This window comes from Bidens hawaiensis, unplaced genomic scaffold, assembly GCF_021521415.1.
Source record: "Bidens hawaiensis isolate Kalapana, Puna unplaced genomic scaffold, B.hawaiensis_p1.1 tig00419751_1, whole genome shotgun sequence".
Taxonomy (NCBI): Eukaryota; Viridiplantae; Streptophyta; class Magnoliopsida; order Asterales; family Asteraceae; genus Bidens; species Bidens hawaiensis.
The window spans coordinates 112943-123325 of NW_027504943.1; the positions used below are offsets into that span (position 1 = coordinate 112943).

The 10383-nt window shown below is 39.3% G+C and overlaps 1 pseudogene across 1 annotated transcript; it reads right to left on the reverse strand.

The window, feature by feature from the left end:
• Nucleotides 1-5084: 5084 nt before the first annotated feature.
• On the reverse strand, nucleotides 5085-9386 carry LOC143609512 (G-type lectin S-receptor-like serine/threonine-protein kinase At4g27290; annotated as a pseudogene). Its single transcript, XR_013149432.1, has 7 exons — nucleotides 7987-9386; nucleotides 7773-7901; nucleotides 7416-7573; nucleotides 6844-7054; nucleotides 6535-6772; nucleotides 6308-6458; nucleotides 5085-5488 (listed from the first exon to the last, which is right to left on the reverse strand). The product of XR_013149432.1 is annotated as a G-type lectin S-receptor-like serine/threonine-protein kinase At4g27290 (transcript).
• Nucleotides 9387-10383: the final 997 nt, after the last annotated feature.

Below are 10383 nucleotides of genomic sequence, written 5' to 3' on the forward strand. Positions count from 1 at the left end.
ACCTTACAATCCGAGAGAAAACATAAAGAGAATTAGCCATGCATCGTTTGATTCATCACCATATCAATTAGGTTATAGAAATGAATCACAATCATCAAACTAATGATCACAATCACCAAAATATTGTTCTTGGACTCCAAAATCATCTCTAGGGTGTTTTAGAATGAAAGATATATGAAAAGCCAGCCAAAAACCGATAATAACATGTCAAAAACGGCAGTTACGACTGCTGGACCGTGGCCCATGGTTCACACCGTGGGTCACGGTGTGATTCAGGTTATGTTGAACCGTAGCCCACGGTCTCCACCGTGGGCCACGGTGGTCTTCACGGTGGTTCAGAGGCCACGGTACGGTGGTCTCTGTTCCACCCTCCCATTTGGACCATGGCTCACGGTCTGGACCATGAGCCACGGTGGACTTCAGCCACAACTTCATTTTTTTCACATGTTTGACCTCTCTCAAGTATCCAGTTCCTTCAGTTTCTTCGTTATACACCATACTGACTCCGGAACCTCCTTTTATCCTACAATTCACCACAAACACAGTATTTATCTAATTCCACAAGATAAACCGATTAAATGCATGATTATTAACGGCTTTAAATCACTTAAGGGTTGTCCAATGGACCACCCGTCACCTTAAACTTCAAACCCTTGTTGATGTTGCACATAGATCTCTTCTAATTTCCCATTTAAGAAGACATACTTCACATCAAGTTGATGCAAAGTCCATCCCAATTGAGCAGCCTTGGCAAGAATAGTTCTAATAGTCTCAAAGCGAGCTACTAGTGCAAAGGTCTCACTAATGTCTATTCCCTTTTGTTGGGAATATCCCTTAGCTACGAGCCTGGTTTTGTACCTTAGTATTTCACCTTTGGGACCTCGTTTTGTTTTATGAGACCACTTAAGACCAACCACATTCTTGTTCTTTGGAAGGATGACTAGCTTCCATGTTACATTCTATTCTATAGCTTTAAGTTCTTCAATCATGGCAGTCCTCCATTCTTTAAATGTTGCAGCTTCCTCATAACCAGTTCGCCTCGGTGACAATTAGAGCAAACTGACATGCATCATAATCTACCAAAGGAGAGCAGTTATCATACACTTCTTCAAGACCCTTGAGTTTTCTTGGAGGATTATTTGAGTCATGCATAGCTAAATCATAGCTATGAGAACTGGTTATGTACCAGTCATTGTTTGTGGTGTCACATGTTCATTTGATGTCACATGCTCAGTTTGCTGCATATTCTGAGATCCAGAAGTAGATGCATTGTTAGTATTAACATGAGTACTATGATCGGATACATCACCTGAATGTGGCATGACATCATCAAGCACACTAATGTCCCACGTGTATTGGTACTTGCTAGTCACTTCTTTGTTCCATTCCCACTCGGCATCTTCATCAAAAATTACATCTCTTCTAGTAAGGAGTTGCTCGGTTATGGGATTATACAGTCTGTACCCCTTGGTTTATTGAGAATAACTAAGAAGGATACACTTTTCAGACTTAGCATCAAGTTTGGTTCTTGTTTGTGTAGGGGTGTGGCCATAAACAACACAACCAAAAATCTTAAAATAATCAACATTAGGCTTCTTACCATACTAGGCTTGATAAGGAGTATTGTTGCCAAGAGACTTTGTAAGAGACCGACTTATGTTGTGAACAACTGTGGCAGTAGCCTCATCTCAGTAAATTACTTGGCAGCCCTTTAACCTTTCAACATGCACTGTAACATCTTCACTATGGTTCTGTTTTTTCCTTTCTGAAACTCCGATTTGCTCGGGAGTATAGGGGGTTGTTAGCTCCCTTTTGATGCCGTTTGTTCACAGAAAACATTAAAATCGTGGGAGGTATATTCCCCACAACGATCATACCTAAGGTGCCAAAGTTTGGTGATTGCACGAGTGTTCGGTGAGCCTGTTAGAAGTTTAGTAGCATCTAATGGGAACATATTATTATTGGCCATCATAACCTTCATTAATATTGTACCAGTACGTTTGTGTGTAATTGAGCATCTCTCATCATAAAACAATAACGAATAACCTTTCCTCATCATTTAACCCGCACTTAGCAGATTGTATTCAAGCTTTGGGGCACAATAGACATCTTCTAGTAATTATGAGTCCCATCTTGCATGTGAATCTTGACATATCCCTTTCCTTCAACCTTCAACTATTTCTTATCACCAAGTTGCACAAGTAGTTTGAAGCTTTTATCTAAATAAGTGAAGCTATTGGACTCCAGTCATGTGGTTTGAGCAACCAGAGTCTACAAACCACATACTAGTAGGTGTATGCTTTGGGTCGTCAGTACATGCCATGAATAATCTAGGAACTTCCTGGTTGTTTTCTTCTTCTTCATTTGCCATCAACAACCACATTCACATATTGTTCTTCATTAAACCAACAGTCTCTTTTACATGCCAATACCTGTTGTATTCATAGCATTGAGGTCCTATATTTTGTTCTGAGGTTCGTCCTCTTCACCTTCCTCGGAATGAACCATGAACTCTACCTCTACCATGGGCATTGTTCTCGTGTCTTTTCTCATTCTTCATCACTTCAAGTGCTTGTTCATCTTGCCTTTCACCTATTTTTTGATCACTAGATCTCCCTAGGATGCGTTCTTATTGAGATTATAATGACCCCATAAACTTAATAGGTGTTAAAGTTGAGAGATCATAAGCAACCCCAATAGATGGCACAACAAAGTCGAATTTCGGGGTAAGACTCCTAAGAATATTTTCAAGAATAATTTGATCTAGCACTTCTTAACCATAAGCTCTTCTTTAACTAATATTTCCCATCACACTAGAGAAATAATTACCAACCGATTCACCTTCTTTCATGGTGATATTTTCAAAATCTCTACGGAGGCCTTGCAATTTCACAGATTGCACCTGTGAATCTCCCTGGAATTCGACACGCAAAATGTCCAATAATTCTTGAGCAATGGCTGCAGATGCTATTCTAGAGAATAGTTGATCATGAATACCCTGCTAAATCACTGACATGGCCTTAGTATCTTTCTTCACAGCCGCCTTATAACTTTCTAGGGTTTCATCAGTTTTGGTAATTCCTTTACTCACTAAATCCCAAAGATCTCGTGAGTGCAAAATAGTCTTTATTCTTATACTCTAATGCTCGTAACCTTCACATTTGAACACAGGGTATAGGAGATTGAGGGTTAGGGTTTGATGAACTGGCCATGGCTTCTTGAAAATACTCACACGACTCACCTTGCTCTGATACTACAATGTTTGTATGAGCATGCATTCGTAATCAAATAAACAATAATCTAAGAGCATATAGAAGACTCAAAGGATTAATTGATATTGAATACTGAAAAGAAAGTACATAAACAAGAAGTAATCATGAACTTAAATACTGAAAAATAACTTAACGTAAGCAAAGAAACTAGGTTTAAGACTCGGAATTTAACAACTTGGACAACAACCTTATTGAATTCAAATATCCCTTCAAACTCGGAAGATTCAAACAACCCTTTTAATTTAAAATACTCATTAATATTATGAGATAATTGAATGGAAGTCAACATGTGGGTTTGGTTTTCAGAAATGATCCAAGTCCATAAGCAATTATTAAAGGATATGTAGATGCTGATTTTGCTAAGGACTTGAATAGGGGAGGATTTGTGACAGATTATTCTTTCTATTTCGTGAGTGTATCAAACACATTAGTGTTAGGTTACGAAACTATTGGCTCTAAGTAAATAGAAGTCAACAATCGTTCGGGCCGGTCGAACAACTTTGATCAAAAAATGACAAGTTGGGCAAAAAAATGATTTTTCAAAAAAAAAAGAAATATTTTTTTCATAGAAATTCGGTATTGACCGACCGGTTTTCTTGGGGCCAAGCGAACTATATAGAACCGGACCGGTCAGTGGACGAATCCTGGTCAGACCGGTTCGACTTGCTGGTTCGGTCTGGTTTCAACAACATTGGTTAATAAAGATTGTGAAATGGGTTGAATTTGTTAAGTCCTAGTTTTAACATCTTGTGAATTCGGAGTACTAAAAGTGTGAATTTTCAACGGCTCCTAATTAGTTCGTTAAAAGGAGATATTAGATAGCGTTTGGTATGCATGAATGAGAGGCGGAATGAAATGGAACATTATGATGGAATGAAAACAAATGTGTTTGGTTCGTCAATGGAATGGAATCACTTATTATCATGACCATTTCATTCCCTTTAAAACACCCCAAATTCATTCCATCCACCCCCTTATTTTTTTTTCATTTCATTCCTCTTTCACACTATATCACCTCCACCACCCTTCCACCACTACTACCTAGTGTCCTCTCACCACCACCCACCACCGCCTCCGCCGCCCACCACCACCCACCATCTCCTCCGCCGCCTCTCACCACCACCCACCACCGCCTCCGCCGCCCACCACCACCCACCATCTCCTCCGCCGCCGACCACCACCACAACCACTACGCGCCTCCACCACCCACCTCCGATGTCACCACCAACCACCCACCAACGCCTACCATCGTCTTCCACCACCGCCACCACCAACTACCCATTACCTCACCCACCACCTCCACCACCAACCATCGCTCCCCGTCATCACCATCGCTCGTCACCCACCACTTACAATTGCCACCACCTCCACCACCACCAATCGCTCTCACCCATCGACACTGCCACCGCCGCCCACCACCATTATTGCTCGCCGCCCACCACCACCATCTCACCGCCATTCATTACCATTTTTATTTTTTCAGGCTTTTTCTAGCTTACTAAAAATAAAAATTAATAATTCATGTCATTTTCACATGGTAACCAAACATGTCAATGGAATAGTAATGATCAATTCCATTACCTCGTCCATTCCATTCCCTCGCGTATTCCATTCCATCGTATATTCCATTACCCCATACCAAACAGACATGGCTCAATATGTTCATTCTTCGTTCTTTGTAATCATTTCTCTTTTGCTAATAATTAACCCTAATCTTTTTGTTAGTAATTCCAATTGTATAGATACAATTTCTCAGTTTCGTAATTGTTTGTTGTTCGTATTGTTGTAAATTTCTGCTTTAATTGGTAATATATGAAAACATAATAAATCATAAAGAGATTCATATGATCACAGAACATATACGAAGAAATATATTAAAAAAATTTTCATTCCACTTTTCAGTTTTATCATCTTCCATCTAACATTGTAATGCTTGATTCGTTGTTAAAACCTAATCCATATGAGCTTGATGACTGCACATTATCTTGCATGTATTCTCCAATGTAAAATCCGGGTTCTAATTTGGGCGAAGGCAATGGACCTTCACTCCCCAACATTAGAATGACGGAAGTCATAGTAGGTCTATCTTCTGGGTGACGTTGAACACACAACAAACCCACGTGGATTGATCGTAGAACCTGAGCTACATTGATTGAGTCACCTAGACACTTAGCAACCAATTCCAATGATCTACCTTCATTATAAAGTCCCCATGCCTATTAAGATCAACGAACACAGGTCTTATGTTCGGTGTTTCACAATGGAAAGTTACATTAAAAAAAAAAAGTAAACAATTCGATTGGCATATTTAGAAACTTTGTAATGGCTCAACCCATTATAAGTTTTCATTTTGGGTATTCTTTGAAGTTGTCCACAAGTATGGACAAAAAAAACAAAAATCACCAATATATTTTTCTTAAATATCTATACTGTCTGGATTTTCCCTTCCACAGACTTAATATATAAATGTGTTTTTATGATGTTCAGATATAGTTTTGTTTTTTCTAATAGTTTATAATATTTAACAGAAATTCTAAAAGTTCAGAATTCTTTCATCATCTTAACTACATTCAGATACAACTTTTATATAAACTAAGTCATATATATGTAAAGTATTTGTTTTCCGAATACGACACCAAAAAATCTGATTTGGATTCAACTGACTTTTCAGTAAAAAAATATTTAATGCAGACAATAATGTATACCTGTATTAGTTTTTTCTTCAGTGAGAGCAAAGATAGTTATAAAGAAACCCACTGCCTTCCGCATATTATACTAGTTGCACTCTCAAATTTTCCAAAAATAAACTTACTTGTCCAATAAGATTATTGCAGTGTTTTTGGTGGACGAATCCTCTGTTTTTCACCCCACGCACAATTTCCAGCACCACTACGCCAAAGCTATATACGTCTGATTTTACTGAAAAGATACCATCTCCTGTTTCTTCAGTGAGAGCAAAGATACTTATAAAGAAACCCACTGCCTTCCGCATATTATACTAGTTGCACTCTCAAATTTTCCAAAAACAAACTTACATGTCCAATAAGATTATTGCAGTGTTTTTGGTGGACGAATCCTCTGTTTTTCACCCCACACACAATTTCCGGCACCACTACGCCAAAGCTATATACGTCTGATTTTGCTGAAAAGATACCATCTCCTGCATACTCTAGCGCCATGTAGCCACTGTGCGGAAGCAAAACCTAATGTGAGTTATTCAGCAAATTAAATATAAAAATAAAGATAGGCTTGATAATCTCACTATGTTCCGACCACCCTATATGTGTTTGCTTCCAACTGCTTTCCTCCGAAAGTTCTAGCCGTGCCAAAATCAGATATCTTCGGGTTCTTATCAATGTCTAGCAAAATGTTACTTGCTTTGAGATCTCTATGTATGATTCTAAGCCGTGAATCCTGGTGAAGATAAAGAAGTCCACGGGCAATTCCATTAATAATTAGGTAACGTGCAGGCCAATCAAGGAGTTCGCTTTGAACTTTATCTGTAGTAGTATGAATTTAGTTGTTGATTTGATACATTTCTAAGTTTTTATTTATTTATTTACTTGTTTACCGAATATGAAGGAATCAAGGCCTTTGTTTGGCATGTATTCATAGATCAACATCTTTTCGCCTCTCTCTATGCAACACCCCAAAAGCTTAACAAGATTGCGATGTTGTAGTTTAGATATTGAGGTGACTTCATTCTTGAACTCGAGAAGTCCTTGAGTGGATGTTTTTGCTAGTCGTTTTACGGCTATTTCTTGTCCATCTTCAAGTACAGCCTGAACATTAAATTTTTAGAAAGTGTATGTGCACAACATCAAAAAGTGTTTCTTTTCTATAACTTGTGAGCCAGTTTCTACTATTATTGTTTCACAAATCAGAATCCCCACTTTCGATCACATAAACACAAGAACACGACAAGGGAATTCATATTGATTTTTAAAAGTAAAACAAGACACAAGAAAGGAAGGTATTTACTAATTGGAAGATTGGATTTTGTATATGATAATGGTAGTCATGGTACCAATATTATGATTTCGCTTTCGCCTTAAGTAAATCAAAATGCTAAAATGACTTAATGACACTAAGATTATCAACACTAACACCATGTGCACAACAAACTCTGGAGTCATAGAATACCTTGTAAACCAGGCCAAAACCACCCTCTCCAAGCTTGTTGTTCACTGAGAAGTTGTTAGTAGCTCTAAGTATTGTAGACAAACCAAAGAGTCGTAGCTCTAGACCTTCATCACCACTCATATTTTCATGGTCACTTTCATAGTCGTTTTTGGATGTATCTGAGAAGTAGATAAATTCTTAAAATAAATAATAGTAACACTCAAAACTGAATGTGACAAAATGATTCAGTAGGCCGGTTTTATCTGATATATACCAAGTCCTGAGATGTATTTAACAGTTTTTGTTCTATTTTGAGGATAAAACATACGATGAACCCTAACAATCATAAGTAAAGAATTACTTGTTCAAACTTCATACCTTGTTCATGAGGCTTCTTCTTATGAAGCCGATAAAATAAGCATATTGAAATGAGGATGACCAAAACCACAGAGGCTATGGGGACCATAACTTGTAGCCTTATCCTTGCACTTGAGTTGCGCAGGTTTTCTGTTAGAGTCAATGAAAACATAAAGCTCATTTGAAGATGTTTGTTTTCTATGAAAAGAAACATTAAAATACTATTTTGATTTACCTAACTCTGAGAACGGCATTCTTATATAAAGAGTGTCTCCGTTTTCTGGAAACTTTCGAATATCAAGTAGGTCACCAAACCATAGCAAGCAACCACTTCCGGTCCCTGAGATATTCAAATGTGTGTAAGCATTACACGAACAATTCCTTTTGCACATCTTCTCACATTCCATAAGGGTCATGGACTGGTTGTACCATGACCCTTTAGTGTCAGGTAATTTAAGTTAGAATATTTGTTGAACCCTTCCCCTGGTCCACAATCCAAATCGATAGCGCGTCGACAGCCTTGTGACGGATCTGCATCTCTCCACCGATCAGGATATTTGTGTTCAAACCCCTTCAAACATTCACACATTGGGGAGCTTTGAATGTTGCAGCTCCCGAATGGTCCGCACACAGCATATTGATCACAGTGATCGATTTCTATGGCCACATAAATCGTCCACTCTGGTTTGCTATCAGTCCATAACAAGCGCTCTATACGACCATCTGGCTGTACCACCAGCCGCATCAAAACGGAAGTATCTATAAGATCATATCGAAAGTAAATTTCACTTTGATTAAGAACAAATGTGTAGTTGTAAATGTTGCTCTGTCTCATATTAGGGAATCCAGAATACCTAAGTCCGTTCCATGGACCGCCCCGTAACTTTATGTTTGTGTCGTGCCTTAAGATCACCTGAGGATAACCTGTGGTATCAATAACATAAGTAAAATTACCGGAAGCAGGATCATCAACGGATCTCCATGACGTAAAGTGCCTTTCAACCCCGGTAATCAAATTCCGGCGAAACGATGGTATCATTTTCTTGATTTTTGTCTGTCATAAAGTCGAAACTTTGCCATATGGGATTTTCTTGATTTTTGTCGTAAATTATAAAGTTGCCTGTATCTAGAAGCTGGCCAACCGGATTCCTGACTGATGTCGTGCCGGATGAGTTCCATAGGATGGTGCCCGTGATGGTGTCTTGTAGACTTAAAATTCCCTGAAGGGTGAGAGTTAGCTCTCCGGAAGTATGTGTGAGTGGTGCGTCCCGGTTGGCTACCCATACAACTGTTCCATTCGATCTTTTCTTGTACTAAATTCCGACATAATGGTTTGTGGAGTTGCCGCGGCTGAAGAACCCAAGTTCAAAGGTTTCTTGTGGCGAAACGATGGTATCATTATATCTAATGATTTGGTTTGGAGATATGGTGTCTGCACCAAAGGTAAAAGATATTGATACATAAAGCACAACAAAGAAGCCAAATATCAACTTGCTGTTGTTAGTCACTCTTGTTTCCGCCATTAAGTAAACACGCATTTACAATTTTGATTTTTGAAATAAGATCAGTTTGATTCAGTTTTGAAAATGAAATACAATACTCTATTTTAGATGGGCCCGTGGAGTATCAGTTACGCATATATTTTCTTTCTTTGAATGTGAATAGAGTCGATAGAATGCTGACCAACAAGTCTTGTGAAAATAGACATTCAATTTTTATTTTACAAACTATAAACTAATTTTACTTGATGTGACCATTTTGTGTCTGTTTGGTATGAGGTAATGAAATGGACGACGGAATGGAATGAACATGGTAATGGAATGGACAAATGAATGGAATGAGTTATTACCATTCCAATGTAATGTTTGGTTACCACATGGGAATGAAAGAAATCATCATCATCATCATCATCATCGTACTCAGTATATCCCACCAATAGCAAAGCTATGGTAGGGTCTGAGGAGGGTAAGATGTAGGCAGCCTTACCTCTACCCCATAGGGATAGAGAGGCTGCTTCCGGTGAGACCCCCGGCTCGATAGTAGTTTTGCATCAAGCCTTGGACATAAGGCACATAGCACTCAATCATCGGGACACCGGCTGATCGGTGCATGTACCCTTATCTTTCAGCTATCAACGCCACTACATGATGCCTGATTACCGTCCGTCACTTTTAACGTTATTTTCACGAGATTAGTAAAATAACGTCAAAATTAGTGCAATTTCACTTTTGCCCACCCGAGGGTTCACACATATATACATCATATGTGCGCACCGCAAGCAGGGCTAATGGGAATGAAAGAAATCATTACTTTATATTGTTTGGTAGGTAGGAAAAAATAAAATTAAAATGGTAGTGAGTGGTGGTGGTGGGAGGTAGGTGGCAGTCGTGCATTGGTGGACGGTGATGGTGGTTGGCGGTAGCAGGTGGTGGTGGGCAACGAGATAATGGTGGTTGGAGGTGGGTGGTGGTAGTGGGGTGGAGATGGGGTGGGTTGTGGCGGTAACAGTGGAGGTGGTGGTGGGCGGCGGGTGTGATGGTGGGGGGATGGTTGATGATGCGGCGGGTGGTTGGCACTGAAGGCAATGGTGGTGGACAGCGATGGTGGTGGTTGGTGGCAATGGCGGCGGTGG